The sequence below is a fragment of the Acanthopagrus latus genome, chromosome 5 (assembly GCF_904848185.1).
Source record: "Acanthopagrus latus isolate v.2019 chromosome 5, fAcaLat1.1, whole genome shotgun sequence".
NCBI lineage: Eukaryota > Metazoa > Chordata > Actinopteri > Spariformes > Sparidae > Acanthopagrus > Acanthopagrus latus.
In genome coordinates this window covers 28,263,488-28,277,525 of record NC_051043.1, presented here as the reverse complement: position 1 = coordinate 28,277,525, position 14,038 = coordinate 28,263,488, and positions in this window count along the sequence as shown.

Genomic DNA, 14,038 nt, shown 5'->3' with positions numbered 1-14,038 from the left:
GTCCTTCAGGTTTTGTTTGCTGGGGAAATATAACACCGTCAACATGCGAAGGCGCAGTTCACGACAAGATAAAATAAAAACAGAAGAAATACACGTCAAGTCAACGCTCACAGTGACACATTGCAGGGTGCTACAACCTCAAACAATCACAGACGCTAATAAACACGCCTAAAATCAATCGTTCAGGATTCAAACACTGACTTATATCCATCTTTGATGGTTTCAACAGCTCAAATCTGGCCTAATAAATGTTAAACCAAGCTAATTTCACCTTTTGCAAAGGATACAGCCTGGATGTGTGTTACAGTTGATCATGGTCGTGGATAATCAGCCATTTTGTGGCATTAATTGCATCTTAGTTGGTTTGTGTGTTGGAAATGCCGAGGAGCATCAGTAGGAACCTTTTCAGTTAAAGTTAGAGCGTTTGTTCTGTGGGCTTCCCTGAAGTTTACGTCCTGGGCCCAGTTTGCTTCGTACTGGCTTCCCTCACCTGGTAAGGCACCTGATTAAAGAGCTACTGCTGCCAGATAAAACAGGTCGGACTTTGAGGTCCACTGATCGGGGTTTGTCCTCCTTGCTTTTCAGGAAGTAGCTCCTCCACTCTGGAACTCTCTTCCTTTGGACTTCAGTTCTGTGGACTCTGGTGACACATTTAAAAAGCAGCTACAGACCCGTTTGTTTCGACCTGATTTTGATTGTTTGCTCATTTTTTTTATCTTTGCCTCTTGTTTTAGCGAGCCGTTTCACTTTAATGTCTCTTGCTCTGTCTCTTTGTTCGCTTTTTGTTTGTCTTTCTATCTTTTGTAAAGCACTTTGTGACTTCTGCTCTTGAAGGGTGCTATATAAATAAACTCATAACATTATTATTATTATATATATTTAACGTCTGGTTGTGTGACCATATAAACAACCCTGTTCATTGTCATGTGATCTAATATTTGAAAATGAAGGAGGAACTGCCCAGTAAATGACTTGGCAGAGATCCAGATGTGCAATCATACGCTGTGACTCCACAGGAACAAGAGGGGAGCTGATTAACTCTATAGTTTGAGCCCAGTTCACTCTCTAATAATCCCAAGACGATAATACATTCAGACACTCTGGCAAACATGTTTAAGAGTCGCTTTGTATAGTGTTGCTCCAGTATCACTCAAGGTATCTGACAGAAGACACTTTCTGTTCCTGATCATCAACTAAAGATATTTCTCAGTAGTTTGTGCATTCTTGTTGAACAGACACTCACAAAACTTTGACTTTTTAAACATTTCTGAAGATCCAGTGATCTCCAAGATTGAAAACAAATCTTATTTGGATTCAACGTCACTCGAAAGAGATTGATCTAAACAACCCTGTGTGCAACTTAAAACATTTAAGGAAAATATGAATAAAATGAACTATTCCTCCACTATTCTTCATCGTTGTGATTATATATTCTGATCTCCTCGTTCCTCCGCGGCTGTTAAAAGGTCTGCTGGTGTTTACATGGGTGTGATGTCTCCATCTCCTCAGCCCGTCACCTGACAGCATGCTTTTATTATAATAGCATCATTCCATTAGTATTAATAAAGTAGTCTGTGTGTGTAGGAAGCCATCCATTCATCAAAAATGAATACAGCGGCATCTCCACCCGCGGCAATCTGTGTTGTTGTTTTTTCCCCTTCACTGCCTTTTGGTCATGCCTTTTCTCCCATCCTCTCTGCTCATTGTGTGTGTGTGTGTGTGTGTGTGTGTGTGTGTGTGTGTGTGTGTGTGTGTGTGATATACATGGACATCAGATGCACTTTTCTGGTTCTGCTGCTTTCACTGTCAGCGTCACCATCTTTGCCACACCTGGCAATTATTATGCAAAAATAACAGCACACAGCATTTCCATTAAGTGCGTTAATGCCACCGTCCGCTGTCACCACGCGGCACGGTGTTACCAGTGCTACCAGTATGAACATGTAGCCTAATGTGGCCCAACGTGGCTCTTACTCAGAGGTGATAACAAGCCCTTTAAGTTATTCTCAGTGTGAATTAAGTCATACAAGTCACCATTATGTGAATATTGCTGTTCCAGAATGACAAGAGTAGTCTTTTTTTTTTTTTTTACTTGACCTCTAAAAATCAGCAGAGGGATCAATCTCAACTCCCCGGGGCTGTTTTGGATTTCTTGATCGCCTCACATAACCTACATCAGTAGACAGAGCTGTAGATGTTAACATTTCAATTTCTTTTGAGCACTTCAAGGACCTCACATTTGTGTCTGCTTTAAGGCTGAGGTTCAAAGTTTGTCGTAGACCACCAAACACAATCAAGCACAAGGGAGAAAGCATCCTAAATATGTAAGACAGCATTGACTTTATGTCAGAATTGTCTATAAACTGCATTTTAAAGTGGTCACTTTATGCCAATGTTCAGATTCATACTTTTATCTGGGGGTCCTAGTAGAATAGGTTTACATACTTAGCATCTTGAACGCGTCATTTTTACCTGCAGAGAGAGAAATCTGGTCTCTGTTCAATCTTTGGTTACTTAACGGGCAGGATGTAGCCAATCAGAGGCAGAGTAGGGCGGGTCATGCTGAGCAAGGTAGTGTGATCTAAAATAACGCTGCCACACCAATAGCGACTGTATGTCTGCTGACTGACTGGCGTGTATATATTTTATAATGAATAAATATATCTACATAACGCATGTTACACAGTGACACATAAGTTACAGAAGTAAAGGCTCGAATAAATACAGGTGTTTCAGCCAGTGCATTAGTAGTGTTTTCTGTGGGAAAGAGTAACAGTTTTTTATGTTTTATTCCCAGTTTTATCATGAAATGTTGCCCTCATGTGTTGAACTTTGATTAAGCTTTTTGTTGCTACTTTGACTTCGGGCTATTTCATTTTGCCAATCTTTTGTGCAAAAATGCTTCATAACACAATAAATGAAAGGCAAAAAACATTTCACCTCTTCAAAACCACAATTCTTCAGGTTTGTACTCGTGGCCTGGTGCTTTATGATCCGTGTTAATGCCTGTGTTGGATTAACAACATGGACATCTCCCACATTTTCAGTCTCGAATTACAAAAAAGCAGAAACGCTGATAGACATTAGTCTGTTATGATTGACAAACTGACAGTGGAGTTGGATTTTAACATGTTTTAGTTTCACTTGTCAGAATCCAATAAATCCTTTCATAAATTATACACTTTGACCCAAACTCGCCTCAAGAATTTCACACAGCTGATCTGTTTTCTGACGCGTTCAGAGCAAAGTGCCATCATGTCTGTCAGTGTAGTGCATGTTGAGGAGCGAGGGCTGTAACCATGTACTTGTGTGGACTGACCAGCGTCGTTCAAAGCATCAGCAGTGGAAAGGTGTGATATTAAGTGTGATTTTTGTGCTTAAAGTGAAAATATCACACATCTCCCTGTGGTAACACCTGTCAATCAAATGTCTGAAACTCATGTTTCAGGGGTCAAATCACTGAAGTCACACAGGAGAAGAAGAGAGGCCGTCCAACTTTTCTCTAAAGCCACAGCCACTAGACTCTACAGATGTAAAAAATACTATATAGGTCAGTGAAATGAACATTAGGAAAATAAAAAAAGGAGAGGAGGGATACTACTACACACACTGAGGTCACTTTACTAATTTTAACGTACTTACAATAAGAAGTAGAAGCCATTAGGAGTGTAGCTTTACATCATTCCGAATCGATATATCGATTCAATGATCAATGATCCAATAGCATCGATGCAAAGTAAAAAAGAAACATTAATTAATTACAGCGCCATAATTAAGATATGCTTTTATTTTGAAATGTCTATCCATGTGTAACCCCTTTCTAAATGGTGTTTTTATTAAAAAAAGAAAAAAAGACTGTTTTCCATCTCAATGCCTGGAACCATTGATTCAGTAATAAAATTGTCAAATCGTTTTTTAGGTTTGTTTTTTTTGTGAGTTGATATGAATGTAACCAACTGTGTTAAATGGGCATATGATATCTTCTCATATCGATCACAGGCCCCTGTATCGAATGGAATCAAATCATTGTAGACTTTGTGATATCAGCAAACATCATAACGTGTCCAAAGAATCAATATTATATCATATCGTGATCAAAGTTGTTATTTACACCCCGAGTAGCCATACAGCTGCAACCAAAGTATGAATCAGCTGCTGTATTATGGAGCAAAAATCACTGTGTCATCATTGAGGTTGATCAGATGGGTTAGGGCAAAACAAATTTCAATCAGGTCATCTCTTCTCTTGACTTTTATTCATATGTACCAAAGTGATTAAGTTTTCCATCAATCTACTTATCGATTAATTACCTTCGCTTTTCAGCTACAACGATATGAGTGATTTTGGTTTACATTTGATTTCTAAGTTAAAGCTGATTAATCCTCTAACACACTTCAATCAGTTTTAATAGAGTTTGACTTCTAGATAAACAAAATGAAAATAAAGATCTCTTTGTTTTTAAAGTAACATTATGTAGTAATACCCTAACCCCAACAATTTGTCAGATGTTATTTATTGCTACATGTTAATAATAATTGTGCGTCCTGAAAATGTATGTCTCAAAGAAAACATGTGGACTTAAACATTTTCTGTAGTTCGGCAGTCAAAGTTTTCATAAGCGTTAAACTCACAATGGTAATGCCAAGCTAACATAACCTGAACCTGAGAAAAAAAACACCTGGCTGTAACATGCAATCAACTAAGCCTCTGTCAAAAGTGGCTGACTTGCTGTACAATCAAAAACTAGTCAGTTGACAACTTCACTAACACAGCCGGATATCAAACAAGCACAACAACACAGAAAGCTGAGCAGCCAGAGGATATCAGGGGAGAAAACCAGGTGACACTGTATCATTAAATATTATCCAGTTTCACCAGAATCACTGATAGTTGGTGCTGTGCATGCTGAAATACCAGATTATGCCTTTAAAAGAGACGAGGCAAATGTTCACAGAATGTTTTAAAACTAACGTCAAAACAGGAAAAAGAGAACAGCCGGGATAATGTGAATCTTTAACTCTAAAAAAATCTACAAAGACAACAAAGCGTCCTGAGCTCTTGGACCATCCGTGAGAAGCCGGGCTCAAAGTGAGTTTATGAGAGTGTGTGAAGGGCTGCCAGAATCAATCTGAGCAATCAATGTTAATAACTTGCTACCATGCTTATGTGTGAACTGGAGTTTTGCCTGCGGGAGCGAGAGGTGTGATGCCGATCCTACGTGACAGGACCGCGGCCATCTTTGATCTCCAGAGGAAACGCCAGGAGATGGACGAAATTAACCCAAAGACAAAGGAGCGCAAACAGGTGAGCAGATGCTGCAGACCACACCCCTTTACACCACACCCACTTTCTTAGCAGCCAATGAGGAAAACAGTTACAACGTCTAAACCATTCATCCTCCACAACAGGCTCACCTGTACACACTGCTGTGGTGCCTGAGGAAGATAAAAGACCACAGAATATCGAAGAATTTTATCATAAAAAATGCATCATCACTGCAAACTATGGGGTCTAATCACAAAAAGGAAGGAAAATCAAAGGAGGAAATCAAAATAATTTGAAAAACTAAATACAAATCACTTATTATATTTCATTTTAAAGCCTTTATTAGCAGGTACAGATTATGTGCCAATATTGTCCCCCACCAAAAGCTTTTTTTAAAAACACATGGCACCACTTTACATCAACTCCTGTTGCTCCTGTGCATTACAGATAATTCCTCTTTTTGCAGCTCTTAAAGCTTAAAACACCCAGCAGGTTTCTTCATGACCACTCCAGCATAATGCAAGTATTTTGTAACTAAAAATGTGTCATGTTTCATCTTAAATGCTGCCTCTTCTTGTATCTTGTTGATGGTCACGATGTTCATTTAAGACGAGAACAGAATGAAACAGTATCAAACTCCGTCACTGAGACGTTCCGATAGTGGCAGTTTTAAGTTGTTAACTTGTTTTTATCTTGATAAATATTTTATACTTGTATTGTTGGTGGTTCAAACTGTCCACATGTGACACAGTGTAGATCAGCGGTTTTCAGTCTGACTGTGAGCGTCCACTCAGACAAAGCATGAAAAAAGTCAAGCTAATCTTTGTGATGTACTTCTGACAGCTAATGAAAAAACTGATGTCGTTCACTCCCATTCAGAGAGCTTTCCTTGAAACTGTTCAGAGACTGTCCACTGGAAAACCTCTGATGTAGATGCTTGATAATTGAGAACATAAGGTCCTGTACTGCCACCCTGTGGCGACTGACAGCAAACAGAAACTGGAGTATCTAATTAATCCGCCTCTGTTTTAACTTCTCCTGGCTCTTGTGAGCTGTTTTGAATTTAAACTTGAGTCCAGTTATTCTGGATATTAACATCACTGACTAAATTCAATTCCACATACATACACAGCTCACACAGTCACTGACATGTCAATCAATCAGGTCTGTTCCTTTTGAATCTGAAATATTTATTGATGGAGTCATATTTCATTTGTAAATTCTATTTCTAATTCCTCTTTTTATTGCCCATTAAATGATAAAAAAATGGATTACTTTGTAATTAAATTTGTTAATAGATTAATACACACATTTGTAAACTAATTTATTAATGCCTATTTGTATTGTACAATTAGTTAAATGTTTTTATTACTATTTCTGTGATAAAATGGCTGATTCAGTTAGTTGCCAGTCATGGATATTACCGTAGTCTGACTTTTAGTAGAACTCATTAACTACAAAACTTAACTACAAATACTTACAAAAAAAAGATGGGGGAACATTAATATTTGAAAGGAGTTCCTGGCTTGATGAATGCAAGAAAGTTTTTGACTTGCTCAATGCTTAATTTACTCAGAAAATGCATTTTGGCTCAAATTAAACATAGGAGCTTCTGAGGATTGGTGGCATTCCTGCAGTGACCATCAGAATACTGCAGATATATCTCTCAGATTTGATAACCCTGGTAAAGAATAGGTGATACTCACACTTTTCCGAACTGGAATGAGCACAAAGATTCAGAAAAAACGGACTGACTGTGAAACCAGCAGCAACAGCACCAGATTACGAAGAAACTCTGATAAAAAGGACTATTTATGTAACAAATGTGCTGTACGAGTAAGATTGTCTGTCAACCCAAACCGTCAGTATTGTGAATAAGACTTAACTATCCTCTAGAATCATACTCATATTTGTTATTTATTAATAATTCTGATCACTTGTGTGTTAATGAACAGCACCTGACATATCTTACGTACTCTGCCTTTAATTTTGGCTCCTCCATTGCAGGCACTGACCTTTGTTTGGTCTCTGTGAGACCAGGAATCTCTCCTCAGACTTTGCGCCACTTGAAGCTGCGTCCTCGTCAACTTTGTGCAGTTCTGAAAACTAAACTCAGCGCAGAGCTCACGGGAACACAGCAGACACGTCCCAGGTTCCACTGAGGGAGAGGAGGAAGCACTTTAATATCACATCATGACGAAGTGATGAAGATGATGAAGAGAACTTCTGTCTGGCTTCTGCAACAGCTTCCTGGAGTTTCTCTCATTTCACGTGAACCTGCACATTCACACACTTTACAATACGATCCTCAACTTTATGTATGTTAGCACAGTCTCCTTCGTTGTTTACAACACGGATTGAATAAGCTGAAACAAAATAGATTAAGTCAGAATAGAAAAATCTGACAACTACTGGTCCAAGCTGAGGAGGAGCCTGTAAACTATCTTGACTAAAATTCCTTTTGGATTTATTTCAGGTCCTGTTTTCTATTTTACATGAGAAAGTATTCAGTTTAAAACAAGGTTTAGAGATCTAAAAGTTGAGATCTACAAATCTTCAGTCAAATAGAACCTCACTTAGGAAAGTTGCTTTATATAGAACCATTCAGAGACATAGAAACTAATCAAAACTAAAACATTACGACATTAAAACAGCATCTGAAAGATGGAAGGGAAAAAAAGCTAATATAATAAGCTCCAGATAAAAATGCAACAAATAAATCCACTTATTTGAAAGCCACAGAGAACAGTTTTGTTTTATTCCTTGATTTGGATGAGCTCACAGTTTTACCTTGATTACGGTACTGACTACCTTTTTTTAAATAAGTAACTGTATCAGAATAAACATTTTAAGTAACTCTCCCAGTCCCCCATACAAGTAGACCAAATGTTTACTGAGACTGCGCGGATTCTGTGCAGACTACAATGAGGCTGCATAATGAGCATATAAACTACTTTAACTTTTATGCTTCCTGATATTACAGGTAGTACTTCAGGTATGTTTCATATCAGCTGCTGGTAAAACATCATAAACCTCTCAGTGAGCTGCTGTTAGCTTCCTTAATGGAGGCTAATCTGCTCAGACATTATTAAACAACACATGGGCCCTGTTTCTAAATCAATCATTCCCAAAATAGGAATAGAAAGTAATGGAAGCCCTGGTCTCCAGTGCAGAAAAAAAAAAATATATATATTAAATATAATTAAAGCTTTGACAATGCCATCGAGAGGAGACATTGGACTCCATCAGAAGACTCAACACGTTCTTTAAAAATGCGGGATGAGCAGGATTAAAACCACAACAGAGCGTAATTTAAAAAAAAAGGCTTTATTATGTAAATATCAAGTAAAGACAAAAGTGCTCACTGTCTCTGAGGAGGTGAAACCAAAGTCAACCAACAACTGCATGAACTGAAGGAGTCGCCATCAGAAGACGGATAATCACATACTCAGTTTTCCTGCTGTTGTTGTTCATCTTGTTCGTCTTGACTGCTCGACTTGGGGATTCTTCCTTTGACTCGTCCATCATCTGCTGGAAGATAAAGAGGAGCAGTGGTAGTTTGATGTCTCTTTGTGGCAGTTTTGTGTTTGTGGCAGTTTTGTCTGTTTGTGAAGGTTTTACACTTGTAGAGGTTTTGTGTGTTTGTGAAGGTTTTGTGTGTTTATGGAGGTTTTGTCGTTTGTGGAGGATTTTGTGTCTGTGGACGTTTTGTGTTTGTTTGTAGAGGTTTTGTTTGTTTGTAGAGGTTTTGTTTGTTTGTAGAGATTTTATGTGTTTGTGGAGGTTTTGAGTTTGTAGAAGTTGTGTGTATTTGTGGAGGTTTTGTGTGTTTGTAGAGGTTTTGTCATTGTTTGTGGAAGTTTTGTGCGTTTGTGGACATTTTGTGTTTGTTTGTAGAGGTTTTGTTTGTAGAAGTTTTGTTTGTGCAGGTTTTGTGTTTGTGTGGAAGTTTTGTGTGTTTGTGGATATTTTGTGTATTTGTGGACATTTTGTGTGTTTGTGGAGGTTTTGTGTGTTTGTGGAGGTTTTGTGTTTGTTTGTTTGTTTGTAGAGGTTTTGTTTGTAAAGGTTTTGTGTTTGTGGAGAGGTTTTGTGTTTGTGTAGAGGTTTTGTGTGTTTGTGTAGAGGTTTTGTGTGTTTGTAGAGGTTTTGTGTTTGTAGAGGTTTTGTGTGTTTGTGGAGGATTGAGACTCTTTGTAGAGATTTTGTGTGTATTTGTGGAGGTTGTGTGCATCACTGTGAAAATTCTGGGTCTCTTTTTAGAGATTTTGTGTGTCACTATGGAGGTTTTTTGTACTTTTATGGAAGTTTCTGGTGAATTTGTTTTTGTATGTATTTCTGGTTATTTTGTGTGTCATAGTGAAGATGTTTTAGTCTTTCTTGTGGAGGTTTTGAATGTAGGAAGCATTTAACATGTGTATACACCGAGAGCCACAACATTAGAACCAGTGACAGGGGAAATAATAACATGGATCATTGTGTTCCAATGTCATGTTCGGCTGTGAAGCCATGAGTCCTAGCATTCGTGTGGATGTCTCTTTGACAAACACCAGTCATCCAAACACAGCTGCAGACCAAGTACACCCCCTCATGGCAGCAGCACTCCTTGGTGGCAGTGCGCCCCCAGCAGGACAACACGCCTGCAACGCTGCAAAAACTGCTCAGGAACGACCCGAGGAACGTGGGAAAGAGCTCAAGGTGTCAACATGACCTCCAGATTCCCCAGATCTCAATCCAACTGAGCTTCCACTGGATGCAGTCAGAGCCAAGAACGATCCATGGGGGCCCCAACATGGATGGGAGTTGGTTCTGGTGCATCCAACAGATGCTCAGCTGGATTGGGATCTGGAGAATGAGGAGGCCAGTTTGACACCGTGGGTTCTTTGCCATGAGGGGGTGCAGTTGGTCTGAACGGTGTTTGGGTGGGTGGTGTTTGTCAAAGAGAATCGACAGAAATGACAGAAGCCAAAGTTTCCCAGCAGAACATTTGATTGTAACAAGATGATCAATGCTCACTTCACTTGTCAGTTGTTTTAATGTTGTGGCTGAACAGTGAAGATATACATGTTAAATACTTTTCATATTTTGCAAAAATTTAGTTTTTATTAATTCTTATTTAAAAAATTACTCTGAACACTCATCAAGGTAGTTTACTTAATTTCAGTTTTGAATTACTTACTGTCTCTATTTACATTTTCTGCAACTTCAAGCTGATTAAACTATATTATTCATACTTTCACTGCACTTTGTCTAACAGCTTTAGTTACTAGTTACTTTGCAGATTCTGACAATCAATATTAAATATTCAAACATGATGTATTATTATAGATTAAGCTACACAGCATTAAAAGCAGAAAGTTGAGACCTTAGAGAGGAAATATGAGGTAAGTCAGTGTCCTGCATTATGGAGGACAATTGTTAATCAATCGATTAATTGCGTGATGTCGGTATACTCGTAAAGCTATTCTGTAGAAAGACAGCTGATTTTTAAGTCTCATTCTCAGGTCGTCAAATAACGCACTCTGTAGGCTATTAACAGGACTCAGAGAGAGTCGAGTTGTTAACAGTGACAAGACTTGTATTTTCAAATAAATTTTATTTCAAGATATATTTTTTATACACATTTTTTGTGTGTTTATCCAGTAGCTTTAAAAACACTCCTTGAATCCTGAGGGTTTTGAGGCGGGGCCTAAGTCTGCTCTGGTTGGTCTGTTCACACAAGCCTGACAACTATCAACTGGATTACTGTTACTGAACTTTTGTGCCTAGAACTCCACGGTGGTGAACTGGCTGCTGTAGCTTTCTGCACTCAACATTGTTTAGCTAACACTGTTAGCCTGAAAAGATTTATACCATGATGTTTCTCCAGCAAAACAACAACTCCCAAGGCTTCATAAAGCTTATCAAGCACTTTCTGAACGCACAGTTGCGCGCTCAAGTGGAGATGAACCTGAACTGAAAACAAACCTTCAATATACTCAGAGGGACAAAGACAAGCTAACTACCGCTTAACCTGTTTGTAGCTATCAGTTCACTGCACTTCTACCATGAACACGACTACAACAACTGCTTCCAAACCAAAAACGTCACCACAGCACAATCGGATCCTTATTAGTGGTCTGCTGGGCAGTGAGGCCGAGGGCCCTGTAACAGCTTTGTAAAGATCTCTGCTTGGTGTTATCAAGCAGGATGCTGTTGCACACGGTTGCAAGAAACTGAATTCCTGCAACTTTTTTTAATTTTTTTAATTTTGTTTTATCACAGAGTTCAACATTATCTTCAAGCAAAGGCATCGCGCCCATACACACTGAACTCGCGAGGGGAATCGTCATGGACAGATGAGGGCAGAGATCCAAGCCGCTTTAGTGGCGTCAGGCTAGCTTCTACCGTGGCCCTGAGCATGTCCCTAGCCAGGCCGAAGCCCAAGCTAAACACGCACACTTTGTGCACGCTTCTACCATACCATAGGTGTCTGAACATGAGGGACCTGTAAGTTGGCGGGATCGCACGAGGGCTCGTAAGATACGCTATTACCAATACCAGCAACTGATCAAAGGCCTGACTACTGCCATTCATGGAAACCACTGCTTACAGCTCCGATGGACAGCACTCGGGCATTTGCCATTGAAGATAGCTGAAGTCTGGCCAAGTTAAACTATAAATTACAATAACACCAGGTTTGTCTGGCAGACCACTAACGACTGGATTACTGAACTTTTGTCACTATAAGCTCTCTACCACGAGGCCTCCAAAACAACATGTCTCCACTCAGTTCTGCTGGTGCTGAGCTCTCAACTGGCTGCACTTCTACCCTGAATAAGAACGCCAATGTTAACACCAGGCTCTGCTCAACACAGTTTAAACACTCAGGAGGACGTAAACAAACAACCGCTCAAGAGAAACTTTACACAGACCACCAGAAATTAACATGTCTCCAGTCATTCTGCTGGTGTTTGTAGCTCAGTTTGCTGCACCTCTACCATGAATGAGACCACAAGAACCGCTTCTAAACCAAAAACTTCACTACCACACAGCTGCACGTCAGAAACTGAATACGATCCTTATCAGTGGCCTGCAGGTTGAATAGGCCGAGGCTTATGTTAATGCTGAATCAACATAAATGAAGCTGTCCTTTTAAAATGTACAAGTCTTAGCTCAAAACCCACAGGGTTCAAAGGAAGAGGAAGTCATTTAAACAGGTTTTGTTTTACTAAGAGGAAATATAAAGAAGCCTGGTTACAGAGCCTAAATGCATTTATTTGACCTAATTTATAAAGTATTTAACATGTGTACACACTGAGAGCCACGACATTAGAACCAGTGACAGGTGAAATAAATAACATGGATGATTTTGTTCCAATGTCATGTTCGGCTGTGAAGCCATGAGTCCTAGCATTCATGTGGATGTCTCTTTGACAGACACCAGTCACCCAAACACAGCTGCAGACCAAGTACACCCCCTCATGGCAGCAGCACTCCTTGGTGGCAGTGCGCCCCCTGCAGGACAACGCGCCTGCAACACTGCAAAAACTGCTCAGGAACGACCCGAGGAACGTGGGAAAGAGCTCAAGGTGTCAACATGACCTCCAGATTCCCCAGATCTCAATCCAACTGAGCTTCCACTAGATGCAGTCAGAGCCAAGAACAATCCATGGGGGCCCCAACATGGATGGGAGTTGGTTCTGGCGCATCCAACAGATGCTCAGCTGGATTGGGATCTGGACAATGAGGAGGCCAGTTTGACACATTGGGTTCTTTGCCATGAGAGGGTGCAGTTGGTCTGAACGGTGTTTGGGTGGGTGGTGTTTGTCAAAGAGAATCAACAGAAATGACAGAAGCCAAAGTTTCCCAGCAGAACATTTGATTGTAACAAGATGATCAATGCTCATTTCACTTGTCAGCAGTTTTAATGCTGTGGCTGAACAGTGTAGATATACATGTTAAATAAAGCATAATTAAATGATTTATATAATATATAAATGAGATCAAATGCAGGTGTTCTAAACAGACATACTGATTATATTTCCTCTCAGTAAACGAAACCAAAATCATTTTTTTAAAAGACAAACAGAAAAAGAGGGAGACAGACTAGTGTCCCAACAGTGACACTGTAGTGGTTTCTGCCAACCCAAACTGTCAGTATTCAACGACCTGTGAATGAGACTATCCGCTAGAATCATTTGCTAATCCTAGAGTATTAATGAAGAGCAACTGACAAATCTCACACTTTCTGCCTTTAATTTTTGCACCTACACTGCACTGACCTTGTTGGACCAGGTGTCTCTCCTCTCCGGGTCTGATCACCATACAGGTCAGAGCTGTTCCACCTGAAGCTGAAGACAAGTCCCACTGTTCACCTGGAGAGAGGAGGAAGTACTTTAATATAACCTGATGACAACATGCACCTGCATGTGTGTGTGTGTGTGTGTGTGGATGTAATCATATTAAAGACATATCCAGCAAAAGGGGATTTCTTACAGGATTATAATTTTATAATAAAGAATGATATAGCAGTCTGTAACCATGTGCATGACATCACTTCAGGAGTCTCACATCATTCTGTGCTTTAAAATCTACTATAATTTGATTAAAAAAGTGTTTTTAACGGTAAACCAAAAGTACACCAAATGTATTCAGTCCTGAGAACATTAGTGCTTCATACACAAGTAATAGGATTTTAAAGTCTATCTTTTGACACACAGGGAGTCAGTGCAGTGATTTAATTAACACATTACACCAGAACTGAGACAAACACACTGAATACATTCTGTGC